Source organism: Coenobita brevimanus, chromosome 26 (assembly GCF_032717465.1).
Source record: "Coenobita brevimanus isolate Jiangsu-jjx chromosome 26, ASM3271746v2, whole genome shotgun sequence".
NCBI classification, from domain to species: domain Eukaryota; kingdom Metazoa; phylum Arthropoda; class Malacostraca; order Decapoda; family Coenobitidae; genus Coenobita; species Coenobita brevimanus.
The window spans coordinates 10161961-10179057 of record NC_136979.1 but is presented as its reverse complement, the minus strand read 5'-3'; the positions used below and the strand labels follow the sequence as shown (position 1 = coordinate 10179057).

Here is a 17097-nt window from a genome sequence, read left to right as displayed (position 1 = left end):
CCAGCTGGCCACAAACACACATACACTAATTCTAAGAAAGCCAACTGGGAAGCCTTTGCAACTAAAACAGAACAACATTTCGAAACACTAAACAGTACACCCATCACAAACATCAACACCAGTGTGCACACTTTCTATACAATTATACAAAATGCAGACAAAAGACATATCCCTAGAGGCAATAGAAAGAGACACAACCCCAACTTCACACCAGAAATTCAAGGCCTCATCAGACAACGGGACACACTGCGACACTCCCCAACACCCCATACACAAGACACCATACAACAAATACAAGAACTCAACACTCAAATAAACAATAAAATATCAGAACAGCAAACACTAACTGGAAAAATTACCTCCAAACACCTGACCACAAAACAAACATTAGCAAGCTCTACAAAACACTAAACAGCATCACACTTTCCAACAGCAACACCACACAATCACACGCTGCCATCACAACAACAGACACCATACCATCAAACAAACAACAAGCAAACATTCTCATCAATCACTTTTCACAAGTCAGCCATCTAAACCCCCATCCCGAAGACCGACGTATCATCCGACGTAAGAGACAGTTCCCCACAGACCCAGACCACGCACCTTTCACTTACAACCAGACGAAGCACATCATTAACAACCTCAAGCATTCATCTGCCTGTGGACCAGACAACATAAGCAACATACACCTTAAACACCTTGGACCACAAGGCATCCAAGCACTCATCAGCATATCAAACTACAGCTACTCACACAACATAATACCCAACATCTGGAAGCATGGCAATATCATCACTATCCCTAAACCCAGCAAAGACCCCACATTAGCCTCCTCACACCACCCCATCACACTCCTCTGCACCCCCTCTAAAGTCACTGAACGACTGGTACTACAACTAGTCACACCTCACATTCCCTTAGCCCAGTAACAACATGGCTTTAGGCCACTACACTCCACAAACACCCTTCTTACAGACCTTACACAGAGAGTTTTCGATAACATGAATTCAGCTAGGCCACCACACAGAACACTCCTAATCACACTAGACATTAGCAAAGCTTTTGTTGCCATCCCCCGCCACAACCTCACAAACAAAATACTCAACACAAACATGCACAATAACACAAAAAGATGGCTGGCAAACTACTTAGCAGGCAGAATTGCACACGTAACATTTGCCAGTCAGTCTTCAAACATCAGAATCTTCACAAACGGTGTCCCCCAAAGATCTGTTTTGTCCCCTACACCCTTTAACCTATACATGCACGATATACCCACACCCCACACACCACAGATACATACAGCTTCCTATGCAGATGATATAACACTTACATGTACGCACCAAAACGCAAACACAGCTGCACACATCATTCAGCCTTACCTCAACACACTACGAGAATGGTTCACCACAAACAGGCTCAAAACAGCCCCTGCCGAATCTACAGTGACCCTTCTCACAAACTGGACGGCAGAACACAGTCACATCCCACATCTCACCATAAACAACACTCCCCTACCACACACACACACACACACACACACACACACACAAAATCCTTGGTGTACCATACAATACATCAATGTCATTTAAACAACACATCACAAACATTAAAAATAAAATAACACCAAGACTCAATGCTTTGAGGTCACTTGCCCATACAACATTCAGACACAACTAAACCACCACTACAGTATACAAACAATACATACATTCAGTGATGAATTATGCAAGCCCTGCCTGGGCTTCAAACCTCACCAAAACACACTACAACACTCTACAGACCATAAAGAACATGGCCCTAAAAATAATCACAGGCTGCACAGTTACTACACCCACAGACCACCTATATCAAGAAACCAAAGTCCTCAAAGTCAAGGATCACCTAGACATGGGAGGCACCCAATTTCTTGCTGAAGCCTCCACAAACCCACAACATCCACTATATTACATGGCAGCACATCCACCCACATCAAGGAACATCAAAACAACACCCAGCACATGATACCATACACAAATACTGTCATCTCTCCCCCCTTGCCCACCTCAGACCAGCTTCCAGAAGCATATCCACACCCAGATCACTCGCCACTCCATTCAGTCACTTAAAGACAACACATAGCTGCATGTATGGCCTCCTGACATCCACCCTTCTGAATCCCATCTCCCTCGTGAGGACAAGGTCCACCTGGCCAGGCTGAGATGTGGGCACCATCCAGCCCTCTTAAGCTACCAGAAGAGGCTGGATGACTCAGTCGCTGATGCCTGTTCAGGATGCAACACAGCACCCCATACTATTAAGCACATTATGGAAGACTGCATTGCACACAATCACCTACGCCAACAACATAACATACACTCTTTTAGAGCTCTGTGGGAAAGCTCGGACTCGGCCATGGCCTTCCTAAGGGACTCGGGGCTGTTTGGCCAGACTGCCTAGGGAACAACTACTACTACTACTACCACTGTCTGAGATCTGTCCGACAGATACAACTTAAGGAGCAAAAAAGCACTATCATGAATGCCATAAAAATACAGATCATCCAACAATAGTTTATGATCTACTGTATCAAAAGTTGCAAAAAGATCCAACAGTACTAGGAGAGAGGACACCCTACTACAGATGTTTGCCACCAAGTCACTATGAATCCTTGTTGGCACAGTTTCAGTTGAATGTTATTTTCTTTATGCTGACTGAACAACAGGAACAACTCTGTTATGTTCCAGTAGTGGTAGGAGTTGATCAAGTATGGCCCGCTCAATAATCTTTGATAAGAGGAACAGGTTAGAGACAGGACAATAATTTGTCATGTGCCTGACATCAAGGCCAGGTTTCTAGAGTAGGAGCCTAAGAAAAGCACATTTCTCAGACTGCACAAAATTGCTTTCTAAGAAGCATCTATTCATTATGCTGCAGATAAAGTCTACTGGCCGCTTGTACACATCAGGGAGTTGTGACATGTTACTCAGATCGAGTGGGCAAAATGTTCTGTTCAGTTCTCTGATGTAACATTTTTATTTACATCCAGTGGAAGATATGTTGACAGCAAATGACTCTCTGTGCATCGTGGTTAGAAGTCATTTGAATACACTTTACTATAAGAACTACTGCCTAAATCATTTTTTATGCAAGATATCTTAGTTGTAAAAAATGAGGCACACTCAGAAGTCAACTGAGTATCAGATACAGAAGTTGATTTAACAAATACTGTACAGTATTTATATATATACAGTGGATTTTCAAATTTCGATGGGGATATGTACCAGAAAAACACATCAAAATTCAAAAGATCAAAATTTAAACTGAACTTATGGGAAAAATTAGTTTGGGTCCAGGGCCTCCCAACTTCATTACAAAAAATCATGATTTTTTGCTCACACTCCATGTAAACTTTATGAACTATAAATGTGGTTATGTAACTGTAGTTCTGTACTGTACTGCCATAGTGTACTGTAGTTTAGAATACAGCAAAATTTGTTACAGTTTGTCAGTATTCCATCACAGTTTTCATTACAGTAGTTACAGTACAGCACACTGTACAGTACTAACCTTGGGTTATGGAATATTATCACTTGGCTGGCTGGTGTTGGTGGTGTGTGGCAGGGGTGGACTACTTAGTTGAAGCAGCCTCCTCTGTGGAGGCATGCAACGCGAATTCCTCAAAATGAAAATCATCCTCAAGTATCTGGACATCTGCAGTGTCAACATCTTCCTCCTCACCCTCTTGGATGGTTATATCTTGCAACACCCTAGTAACTGGCCTGAAGAAGGTGATGATCTTTGACTGTTTCTGTGTATGAAACCCTGAGAGCATCGAAATTCACGATTTTGCATTGAAAAGTGAGGTAGGCAGACCACTCCAATATGCATGAAATTCGAATCATCGAATTCTAAACTGTCAAAATTTGAGAATTTATTGTATATATATATATATATATATATATATATATACAGTAATCCCTTCAATATCCGACGTAATAGAGCCATAGGCAGGTCCGGATAGTGGTCCTGTCCGGCTATTGGGCCCCAGCTTATGGACTTGTACTTATGGACCCTAACTCAGAGAAACACCTATACAACTCCCTCTGGACATGCATAGCATCTATTTAAGACCCAAATCACACCAATAAGGCACATAAAAGACTGAAATAAATGCAAAAGAGGCATAAAATGAGGGTTTTGAGGTAGGTTCATACAATATTCAACATTCTGGGTACTTACAAGTGCCTGGCTCCTGAACTGGTACTTATGGACCCTAACCTAGCCTAACTCAGAAAAACACCTTCCTACTGCACATGCATAGCTCCTAACACCCTATTCACACCAATAAAGGACATTAAAGAGTGAAATGAGGTGTTTGAGGTAAGTATAGTATGGAAAAAAGTACAGTATGAAACATTCTGCCTACTTACAGCAAGTCCATGGCCATCTCGATGAATAACCGCCTCCTCTCGAACTCTGATAGTAAGAAGGATTTCCTGAAGCACTTGCAGTACACTGTTCATGAAGTCTTGCACTGAACTTAGTCAATCGCACTCAGAAGTCCGTTCTCTTCACAGTGCGCACTCTTGTCTAACTTATGCTCCATTGTAACTTACTAAGTGTTGCACTCTGCACTTTAGCTTTTCCCACTCTTCTAACCATTTTCTAAAGCAAAAACAAACAAGTCTATTTACATTAAATGTTGTTTCAAAATTGCATTCTCACTCACAACTGTAAATCCTTAACACAACACACTGTTTTTTTCACTGCACAACACTGTAAATTCCCATGTGGTCTAGTGGAGAAGTTCTTGCTGTCAGAGTCCGAGAGGATCACTGGCAGGTGACCTAGGGGTGCGTTGCTGGGTCGTGGTGATGGCGTACCCACTGCAGACGACTCTGAAGACAGACGCAAACTCACGTCGAGCGGTGACTCCACCGTGGCTGATGTGCTGGGCTGTGGCTCGGAGCATGAGGGCCTGTCTTGGGGAGGCAACGGAGTGGAGCCAAGGCTGGGCACAGCGGAGGTCACAGGCCTGAAAAAACTGTCAATCGTTGATTGACGCAAGGACCGACGATTCTGACGATTGATGATGCGCTGCCTGAAAGCACGCACTTCCTCCACAAGTCCCAAGGGCCCCATCTCCCTGTCGCAGTCCGGGTGTTCCAGGTAATCGAGAATGAACTCTAGGTGTTCCCGGAGTGCGCTCAGCTTGGGGATGGCTGGAGTAGTATCATGCTGAGAGGAGTCCGCATCATCATCGCCGTCCTCGTCGGAATCTTCAAGCTGGGTACTGACACCTGCAACTGAAGATGCGATCTCGATATCAGACAATGTCTGATACCCAGGATCGCCCTCGTCGTCATCCAACCACTCACGCACATCGTCCACATCAACATCGTCGCCATGCGTACGTAGCCGTGCATGGAAGTCATCCACGTCAAAACCTAGAAAATCGTACTCCACATCTGTTCTGAGAAGCAGACGAGATCAACCATTTTCTAGAGTCTTGACAGGAACTTCCTTCCATGCACTGGCCCAGTTGTAGATTGCAGACTTGATGTTGTAGCGGCGAAGGTTTTCCAAAGTCCGCTGGCCTCGCGTGTCCCGTCCCTCTCTGCGCTCGTCCTTGTCCTCGAGAACAACCAGCACCTCGTCCAGGAACTTCCGGCGGTATAGGCGCTTTGTTGCCACGATCACTCCTTGGTCCATTGGTTGGATGAGAGCAGTCGTATTAGGTGGCAGAAACATGCACCTAATCCGGCCATTCTCAGCCACCAAGTCCTTGTTCCACGGGTGGGCAGGTGCATTGTCGAGGAGAAGGAGGGCCTTTACCTGGTCGCGCGGGATTCCCAGTGTCTTTCTGGTAATGGATGCCCTCCTTGACGAAGTGGCGGTGGAACCAGTCTTTGAAGATCTGGGCTGTAAACCATGCCTTCAAAGAATGGTAGCAGACGACAGGAAGGACATCCATCACCCCATGAAGACACCGAGGCTGCTTTGCACGGCCAACAATAACGGGCTTAAGCCAGTGCATGCAGTTAGCACTGGCACAACACAAAGCAGATATCCGTTGCTTGAAGAGCTTGCGGCCAGGTACACGTTTCTCCATCTCCTTGGATAGAGTGTTTGTTGGCAAAGAGCAATAGAATAAACCAGTTTCGTCAGCATCGTAGACTTGACCGAGAATGAGGCCCTCCCTGTCGATCAAGCCCTTAACCTTGTGCCGAAACTCATCAACTCCATCCTCGTTAGCGTCCAAAGCTTCGCCATGAGCTTTATGGTTGGTAAGGCCATGGCGTAACTTGAACGCGAAGAGCCAACCCTCGGATGCCTTGAAGTCTAGGGCATCATGAAGCCTGGCGAACGTCTCAGCAGCAGCCTTCAGCTCCGTTCCACGTACCATCACACCAGCAGCACGTTGCTGTCGATACCACATCAACGTGGATCAGTCGATTTCAGCAAACTTGGGAGTAAACATCACCTTCCTCTTCACGTTGCATCTGCTTCTCGACGAGAAGTCAGCCATGTACTGCATGAGTTTGTCTCGGGATCTCTTGATATCGAACAAAGTAGATCGGGCCAGGTTGAACTCGCGGACGATGCGGGAAGAAGACCACCCCGCATCTACTTTCTCCAATATCTCCCGTTTCTTCTCCAGAGTCAACACCACTCTCTTCCTCTTCTCAGGCGGTGGGGCCATCATCGCACACACTAATAGGAGGCCCGAGAGCAGCAGGAGTGCCTGCAGCAGGTAAGGAACCACCACAAAAGCGAGCACGTGGGCAGCCATGACGACGAGCGTGCACTCGCGATGAGAGACAGGCGGAGGGTGGGGAGGATGCAGCGGCGCTCTATCAGACGTAGGAGGAACGATGCGCCACAACAAAGCTATCCCGCGCCGCGCGCACCAAGTTCAAATTATGGGCGGGAAAAATTCAGGTTTTTTTTTTCAAATTTTTTGCAGTTTTCGGACCATTTTGGGAATATTGGATCCCGGGACGATTATGTCCGGTTAGTGGGGATGTTCGGATATTGGGCGTTCGGATAGTAGAGGGATTACTATATATATATGTATTTGTGGTAGGTGGGGGCACTCACCATCCACTCATTCAATGCAGTGCTCCTGTCGGGTGTCTGCCCTTTCCTCTCTTCCATCCTTCTTCCCTTCCATCCTCTTCTGTCTTCCTTTCCTTCATTCTTCCCTTGTCCTTCTGCCCATGGGTAGCTTTACACTCCCTCTTCTGTCTTTCTTTCCTTTATTCTTTCCCTTTCCTTCTGCCTGTGGGTGACTCTACACTGAGTGACAAGCCAAATGGTTTCCTGTACACCAGGAAACCATTTACTATGCTGGATGGTAACCGTATAACCACATTTTGGCGCCTGGTGGTTTAGTGGGTAATTATTGCGCTCCAATCAGACTGAGCCGGTGAAGGTTTACATCCAAGAGGTGGCGGGGTTGATTGCTCATGTAATGCCTCTTAGGAATGAGTGAGACTGGTCACTCTCATCTTAATGTCAGGACCAACTGCCTAGCCCTGGGCTCCTACACTCCTCATGGGGCAATGTAGGACTGAATGATGGATGGATGGATGGATGGATGTATATATATATATATATACTGTATATATATATATATATATATATATATATATATATATATATATATATATATATATATATATATATATATATATATATATATATATATATATATAATATATATATATATATATATATATATATATATATATATATATATATATATATATATATATATATATATATATATATATATATATATATAGAGATATATATATATATATATATATATATATATATATATATATATATTTTCATTCATTCATTGCCAGACGCCATGTATCCCACACGGGGTGGCCAAGGGCTTAGAGTTAATTGTTTTACAGGGAGGGGCACTAATCATCCACCAACCCCACTTGACACGTAGGGATGCCAACAGCATCTGGTGTTCCCAGGCGGTCACCCATCCAAGTACTAACCAGACCCAACGTTGCTTATATATATATATATATATATATATATATATATATATAGGGGTAGGCGGTGGCTAAATCGGTAGAGAGGAGGCCTGCGGTCCTAATGGACCCAGGATTGAATTCCGGCTGGGGCAGGGAACAGTTTAAGGATTTGAATTTCCAAAAAAAGCAGACTTGCCTGATCTACCAGATGACCCGCCGACATGTCGTAAAATACCCCAGCTAATACCAATACACCAATCCTGTATGAGACAGCCCTAGCATGTATTCAATGTGGATGGTGGGTGTTAGTGCCGAAGTGGTGACATAAGGAGGTGTAGGAGGACTACTGGGCCTTGGGATAGGTCACTGCCTCCGAGAAATAGGCCATGAAGCCTTTGCCCAGAGTCGGACATCTATAGCCCGACGCCCTAATCCCGCAAAGAGTGGCCGCAGACAAAACGCCTCCAAATCACTCTGTCACCCACCATTTCACTACCCTCCCCCCAACTCACCCCCCCTCCCTCAAATACCTCTCAACTCCATCCCTCCACCTCATCCTCGGTCTACCCCTCCCTCTCCCTCCCTCCACCTCACCTACATACACCCTCTTAGCCAGTCTTTCATTCTCCATTCTCTCCACATGTCCAAACCACCTCAGTGTATTTCTCCTAATCTTCTCAACCACATCCACATCTACCCAACAACGTTCCTTCATTTCTTCATTCGTCAACCTGTCCCTCGATGTCACTCCACATGCTCCTCTCAAGTAACTCATTTCCACTGCTCTCACTCTTGACTTGTTCCCCTCTTGCAAAGTCCATGCCTCGCTTCCATACGTCAGGGTAGGGATCACAATACCATCATGCAGTGACTTCTTAACTTCCATACTCACCTCCCTATTTCTCATCATTGCTTTCAGTGTACCAACAACCTTCCTTCCCTGCTGTACCCTTCACGTACTTCATCCCCCAAAGTTCCATCCTTACTCATCACACTACCCAAGTACTTGAATGCACTCACATTCTCCATATCCTCACCATCCAACCTCACTGCACACTCTGTGACTTCATTCCTTTCAAACACCATAACTTTACTTTTGTTTACATTAACTTTCAGCTTCCTCCTCCTACACACTGTCCCAAATTCATTCACCAAACCTTGCAACTCCCATTCATCTTCACTCAACAACACTGTATCATCAGCAAACAGCAACACCGGAAGCTTCCAAATCTCACCCTCATTCATTAGGGCCAGCCCCACATCCACTGCCCTACCTTGCACCTCCTTTACAACCCCATCCATATATATATTAAACAGCCATGGAGACATCACACACCCCTGTTTCAGTCCCACATTGAGATCAAAGAACTCACTCAGTTCACCATCCACTCGCACCGTAGCCCTAGCTCCCTCGTACATACTCCTCACAGCACTCAACAATTTCCCCTCCACTCCATATTTTCTTAATACCTTCCACATACCTTGCCTATCTACTCTGTCGTAAGCTTTCTCCAAGTCCATGAAGGCAGCATACACTTTCCTTCCCTTCTCTAGATACTTCTCCACTACACATCTTAGAACAAATATCTGATCTACACACCCTTTTCCCTTCCTAAATCCCCCTTGTTCTTCTCCAACTAGCTCCTCTGTCATATCCCTAACCCTATCAATGAGTATTCTATATATATTTACATAAACTTATATATACCGGTATATATATATATATATATATATGGAGTCTGTGTGGTACAGTGGTAAAGTGTGCATTTTCGTACACTGGAGAGTGAGGGTTCGCGCCCCGCCAGGGTAATAAACTTTGGAAGTGTTCTCCCACCCATGTACTACATTGGAGAACACGGGATGCTGTGATTGAACCAGTGTCGCATACTGTAAAGTATGTTCGCACCCAGTCGGCTGGTGCTGGCCGATTACACTTGGTTCACAGACTGGACACACATCCAAAGCCACTACAGCACTACAATCACATTTACAAGCAGTTCTCACCCTACATACAATCTCTACAAGACAGCCTAAGCCTCTTGGTAGTGTTACATTGGCTGTATCGTCCCTACTTTGGTAGGGATAGGCCGGTCCTGCAGTCGATACTCAAATGGCTCGTGATAATGATGATGATGATGCTTTATATATATATATATATATATATATATATATATATATATATATATATATATATATATACATATATATATATATATATACATATATATATATATATATATATATATATATATATATATACATATATATATATATACATATATATATATATATATATATATATATATATATATATATATATATATATATATATATATATATATATATATATATATATATATATATATATATATATATATATATATATATATATACTGTATATATATGGAATGTGAGAGGAGTAAATGATGAAGTGAAAGAGAGAGAGATTGTTCAGGTGCTTGAGGATGCAAGAGTGGATATATGTGGACTGACTGAAACTAAATGGGAAGGTGAAAGGGTGAGAGAATGGGAACATGGTTTAGGTATATGTGCGGGAGTTAATGAGAATGACAGGGGAAGAGAGGGAGTATGTCTGATGATAAGCAAGAAGTGGAAGGAGAATATTAGAGAGTATTTAACAGTGGGTGCATGGAATGTATGGGTGCGGCTGAAGGTAGGTATGCAAGCTTGGGCGATTGTATGTGCGTATGGGTCGACAGAGGACTGAGTGGTATGAGTGAAAGATGAGATTTGGGCGAGTGTAGAAGCATGTATGGAAATGTCTGAGAGGAGCAAGAGAGTGTTTCTGACTGGAAACATGAATGGTAAAGTTGGGAATGTACAAGTGGATAGAGTGGTTGGTCAGTGGGGTGTGCCAGCTGAAGCAGATGGGAATGGAAGTGCTTTGGTGGACACCTGTGCTGGTAAGGGGTTGGCAATAGCCAATACCTTCTTCCAGCATAAGATGATCCACAGGTATACATGGAGAGTCATGAGAAGGATAGACAGTGAACTTGCTGAACGAAGGCAATGATAGATTATGTGCATGTGGATTAGCAAATGATGAAGACAAGTGTTGGATGCAAGAGTGTGGAGAGGGTGAGGGAATGGAATCTCGGACCATCACTTAGTGATGGCCAAGGTAAGGCTGCAAAGAAAATGGGTGAAGAGACAAAAGGGAAGACAGGTGGAAACAGCTCCTGTAAAATGAGTGGAGAAGTTGCAAGAGAGTGAGAAAATGGTAGAGTATAAGAGTACAGTGGAAGAAAGATTGGGAAGGTGTGTGTTAGAGCTCATGGAAGGGGTGGAAGAAGTAAGTAAGATATTCATGGAGGAGACACGTGCAGCATGCAAGGTGGTTTGTGGAGTGAGGAGGAGATGCAGGGGTGTGCAAGGGACAGCTTGATGGAATGATATGAAATGAGCTGTGGAAGAAAGGAAAAAGGCACATAGTGACTAGCTAGTAAGTATAGGTAGGGGAGAAGATGAGAGACAGAGAAGAGAGAGGTATATGTGAGCAGGAGAATGGAGGTGAAGAGATTGGTGAAGGAGAGTAAGAAGAGAGTGGATGAAGAGTTTGGGAGGAATCTGAGTGTGAAATGGAGGGAGAGTATGAAATTGTTTTGGAAGGAGAAAATAAGATAGTGTGAAATGGGAAACAGTAGAGGAGTGAAAGATAGGAATAACAGATTGTTGGTGGAGAAGAGAGAGAAAACGAGGAGATGGAAGGAGCACTTTGAGGATTTGTTGAATGTAGACAGTGACAGAAGTGTGGGTATAAGTGCTTGGGGAATGGCTGGGAGAAGAAGAGACAAGAGGAGGAAGGATGAGATCAGTAGGGCAGAAATAGTTGAAACAATGAAGAAGATCAAGATGAGAAAGGCCCCAAGAATTGATGCAGTGTATGGTGAAATGCTGAAGTATGGGAATGAGATTGTTGTAGAGTGGACATGGAAGTTGTGTAGATTGGCTTGGGAAGAGGGAAGGGTTCCAGAGGTCTGGAAATCAGGTATAATTGTTCCTTTATACAAAGGAAAAGGGAAGAGAGATGTGTGTGGTAACCACAGGGGAATTTGCCTTTTAGTGTGACTGGAAAAATATATGGTTGAATACTTATTGATGTGGAATAACTGAATCAAAATGGAGAGGAGAAAGTGTGAGAGAATGGGAGTATGGATGGGGTATATGTGCAGGAGTAGGTGAGAATGAGAGGGCAAAGGGAGGAGTATGTATAGTTGTGAGTAAAAGATGGAAGAATAGCATAAGACAGTATGGATCAGTTGGGTCAAGGATTGTGTGGGTAAAGTTGAAAGTTGGAATACAAATGTGGGCGATTGTGTGTATGTATGCGCCAACACAAGATCATGCTAGAAGAGTGAGAGAAGAGTTCTGGACAAATGTAGAAGTGTGCATGGAAAAGTTTGGAACGAATGAGAGAGTGTTTTTGATCAGTGATATGAATGGTAAAGTTGGGAATGTGAAGGTGGATGGAATAGTTGGTGAGTGGGGTGTGCCTGCTGAGATAGATGAGAATTGGAGTGCGTTAGTGGAGCTGGGAGGGGGTTGGTGATAGCCAATACCCACTTCAGGCATAAAATGATCTACAGGTATACATGGCGAGCGATGAGAAGGGTGGGTGGTGAACTGAATGAAAGGAAGGCAATGATTGATTATGTGTGTGTGGATGAAAGGATGCAAAGATGTGTAATGGATGCAAGAGCATATAGAGGTTGGGGGAGTGGACTTTCTGACCACTACTTGGTGGTGGCCAGAATTAAAATTCAAGTAAGATGGAGGAACAGAAGAAGGGAAAGACGAGAGGAAGTAGTTGCAAGGAGAGTGGAAAGGTTACAAGAGGATGAGAAAAAGGCAGAGTATAAGAGAGAAGTGGAGGAACGATTGGGCAAATATGAATTGGAGCAGATGGGAGACGTGGAAGGTGTGTGTAGGATATTTACAGAAGAAATATGTGCAGCATGTGATGTGGTGTGTGGAAGGAAGAGAAGATGGAGGGGGGTGCAAGGAACAGCGTGGTGGACTGAAGAGGTGAGACAGGCTGTGGCACAAAAGAAGAAGGCATACAATGAATGGATGAGAAATAGGGGCGTGGAAGAAGTTGAGAGGCGGAAGAGAGAGTTATATGTAGAAAGAAAGAGAGAGGTGAAAAGATTAGTAAGAGAGAGTAAGAAGAGAGTGGATGAGGAATTTGAGTGTAAAGTGGAGGGACTGTAAGAAAATGTTCTGGAAAGAGGTGAAAAGAGTAAGACAGGGTGGAAGTGAAGTTAGCAGGGGAGTAAAAGATAAAAATGGTAGATTACTAGTGGAGAAGGGAGAAAAAGTGAGCAGATGGAGAGAACACTTTAAGGAATTGTTGAACATAGAGGATGGAAGTAATGCGAGTATAAGTGGCTGGGGAATGGCTGGGAGAAGGAGGGAGGTGAGAAGACAGGAAGAAATCAGTAGGATAGAAGTTGTGGAAGCAATGAAGAAAGTTAAATCGGGGAAAGCCCCAGGAATTCATGGAGTGTGTGGTGAAATGCTCAAGCATGGGGGAGAGATAGTAGTAGAATGGATGTGGAAGATGTGCAGATTGGCCTGGGAGGAAGGTAGAGTCCCGGAGGATTGGAAGTCAGGCATAATTATTCCCTTGTACAAAGGAAAAGGGGAAAAAGAAGTGAGTGGTAATCATAGGGGCATTTGTCTTCTTAGTATAACAGGAAAAGTGTATGGTAGGATACTTATTGACAGAGTTAGAGAAAGAAGAGAGGAATTAGTTGGAGAAGAACAGGGAGGCTTTAAGAAGGGAAGAGGTTGTGTAGATCAGATATTCATTCTTAGATCTTTAGTGGAGTTTCTAGAGAAGGGAAAGAAGGTGTATGCAGCTTTCATGGATTTGGAGAAAGCATATTACAGGGTGGATAGACAAGGATTGTGGAAAGTGTTAAGAATATATGGAGTAGATGGGAAGTTGTTGAATGCTGTGAAGAGTATGTACGATGGTGCGAAGGCTGCGGTGCGTGTGGATGGTGAACTAAGTGAATTTTTCTCTTTGAAAGTTGGGTTGAAACAGGGATGTGTCATGTCTCCATGGTTGCTCAATCTGTACATGGATGGGGTATTACAAGAGGTACAAGGTAGGGTAGTGGATGTTGGAGTGGCCCTGGTGAAAGAGGATAGTGTTTGGAAACTCCCTGTACTGTTGTTTGCAGATGATACTGTGTTGTTGAGTGAAGACAAAGGGGAGCTGCAAGGCTTGGTGGACGAGTTTGGGAATCTAAATGTGAATATAGGGAAGAGTAAAGTGATGGTCTTTGAGAGAGGTAAAGTGAGTGAATGTACAGAGAGGTTGGATGGTGAGGAATTGGAAAATGTGAGTACATTTAAGTACTTAGGTAGTGTGATGAGTAAGGATGGAGGTTTGGAGGGTGAAGTGCTTGAAAGGGTACAGCAGGGAAGAAAGGTTGCTGGTTCTTTGAAAGCAGTGATAAGAAACAGGGAAGTGAGCATGGAAGTGAAAAAGTTACTACATGACAGTATTGTGATACCAACTCTTACGTATGGAAGTGAAGCTTGGACGTTGTTGGAAGGACACAAGTCAAGAGTGAGAGCAGTGGAAATGAGTTATTCAAGAGGAGCCTGTGGAGTCACACTGAGAGACAGGCTGACGAATGAGAATATAAAGAAGCGTTGTGGTGTGGATGTGGATGTGATAGGAAGTGTTATGAGGAACACACTGAGGTGGTTTGGTCATGTGGAGAGGATGGAGGGTGAAAGACTGACGAAGAGAGTGTATGTGAGTGAGGTGGAGGGGGGAAGAGGGAGGGGGAGGCCGAGGATGAGATGGAGGGATGGGGTGGAGAGGTATATGAGAGATGGGGGTGTGAGTTGGGAGCAGGGCAGTGAAATGGCGGGGGACAGGGCGACTTGGAGGCGATTTGTTTGTGGCCACCCCAAAGTGGGATTGAGGCGTCTGGCAATAGACAGATAGATAGACTTATTGATAGGGTTAGGCATATAACAGAGGAGCTAGTTGGAGAAGAACAAGGGGGATTTAGGACAGGAAAAGGGTGTGTAGATCAGATATTTGTTCTAAGATGTTTAGTGGAGAAGTATCAAGACAGGGGAAAGAAAGAGTATGCTGCCCTCATGGACTTGGAAAAAGCATATGACACAGCAAATAGGCAATGTATGTGGAAAGTTTTAAGAATATATGGAGTTGATGGGAAATTGTTGAGTGGTGTGAAGAGTATGAATGAGGGAGTTAGGGCTACGGTGTGGGTGGATGGTGAGCTGAGTGGGTTCTTTGATCTAGATGTGGGCCTGAAACAGGGATGTGTGATGTCTCCATGGCTGCTTAATATATTCATGGACGGGGTTGTAAAGGAGGTGCAAAGTAGGGCAATGGATGTGGGGTTGGCTCTAATGAATGAGAGTGAGGTGTGGAGGATTCCGGTGTTGCTGTTTGCTGACGATACAGAATTGTTAAGTGAAGATGAATGGGAGTTGCAAGGTCTGGTGAATGAATTTGAGACAGTGTGTGAGAAGAGGAATCTGAAAGTTAATGTACACAAGAGTAAAGTTATGGTGTTTTAGAGGGATAAAGTCACAGAATGTACAGTGAGGTTGGATGGTGAGGATATGGAGAATGTGAGTGCATTCAAGTACTTGGGTAGTGTGATGAGTAAGGATGGAAGTTTTGGGGATGACATACTTGAAAGGGTACAACAGGGAAGGAAGGTTGTCAGTTCACTGAAAGCAATGATGAGAAATAGGGAGGTGAGTATGGAGGTCAAGAAGTCACTGCACGATAGTATTGTGATCCCTACCCTGACATATGGATGCAAGGTGTGGACCTTGCTAGAGGTAAACATGTGAAGAGTAAGACCAGTGGAACTGAGTTACCTGAGAGGAGCATCTGGAGTGACATGGAAGGACAGGTTGACGAATGAATTAATAAAAGAACGTTGTGGGGTGAATCTGGATGTGACGGAGAAAATTAAAAGAAATACACTGAGGTAGTCTGGACATGTGGAGAGAATGGAGAATGAAAGACTGACTAAGAGGGTGTATGTAGGTGAAGTGGAGGGAGGGAGAGGGAGGGGGAGACTGAGGGTGAGGTGGAGGGGTGGAGTTGAAAGGTATATGAGGGAGGGAGGAGTGAGTTGGGGGGAGGGCAGTCCAATGGTGGGTGACAGGGCGACTTGGAGGAGATTTGTCTGCGGCCACCCTTTGCTGGATTAGAGCATCGGGCTATAGATAGACATATATATATACACAGTAAACTCTCAATTATCTGTTGTCACAATATCTGGCCCAACGCATTATCCGGCACAGCTCTTGGTTCTATTAATGCAATATCCAGCAATTTATATGCAACATCTGGTGCTGAAACAGGAAGTAACCGGCGGTCCAATGCAATATCCAGCATTGAGGGGTCGTAATCAACTTGTAAGTGGTAACCAACCAGCAGCAGGGGAAATCCAAAACTCTGGAGCCAATGAAAACACCCGCTACACACCAGCCAATCAGAATCCATTATGGGTATGGCTTATTTGGCGCACTAAGGTTACAGCCATGCTCTCATTCTTGCCCATGGATGTCAAAGAGTCAAGACATGTCTGAGCACTCCTGCTCTTCTGACCATGCAGTTGCAAAACCCTGGTGCTTTGACTAATTCTCTGGCATCCTATGTTCATGCTACTGTACAGTACTGTATTGTATTGCAAGGTTAATGGCCTGTCAGTACTCATGTCCTAGTGCTCTGTTGTGATTGTTAAACTACCCGTGCTGTGTTCTGTATTGTACTGTTCATGGATGCAACCCCCCCAGTGCTGTTTCTTCCCATCGATGACAACATCTGGTGAGTCATTAAAATAGTACACTAGGTAGAGTACTATACTGTACTGTACTGCTATACTGTATCATTACTGTATTGTTTTTAAATGCTTAGTTTTCATCTTTTACTCATAGTGAAGTTTTTAGGATAGAGGGTTGAGATGGACAGAATCAAAATGTCCGGCTCAATGCTGAATGTTGCGACAGATATGCAATATCTGGCATTTTGCTTTAACTGGCATAGGGCTTGGCTGAATTACAATGGATATTTGAG

At 44.1% G+C, this 17097-nt stretch overlaps 1 protein-coding gene across 1 annotated transcript in view; it reads right to left on the bottom strand.

Annotated features, from left to right (window-relative positions):
- The window catches only part of LOC145394183 (uncharacterized), a 272780-nt gene that overhangs the window by 174582 nt on the left and 81101 nt on the right, over window positions 1–17097 (bottom strand). The window lies entirely within an intron of this gene.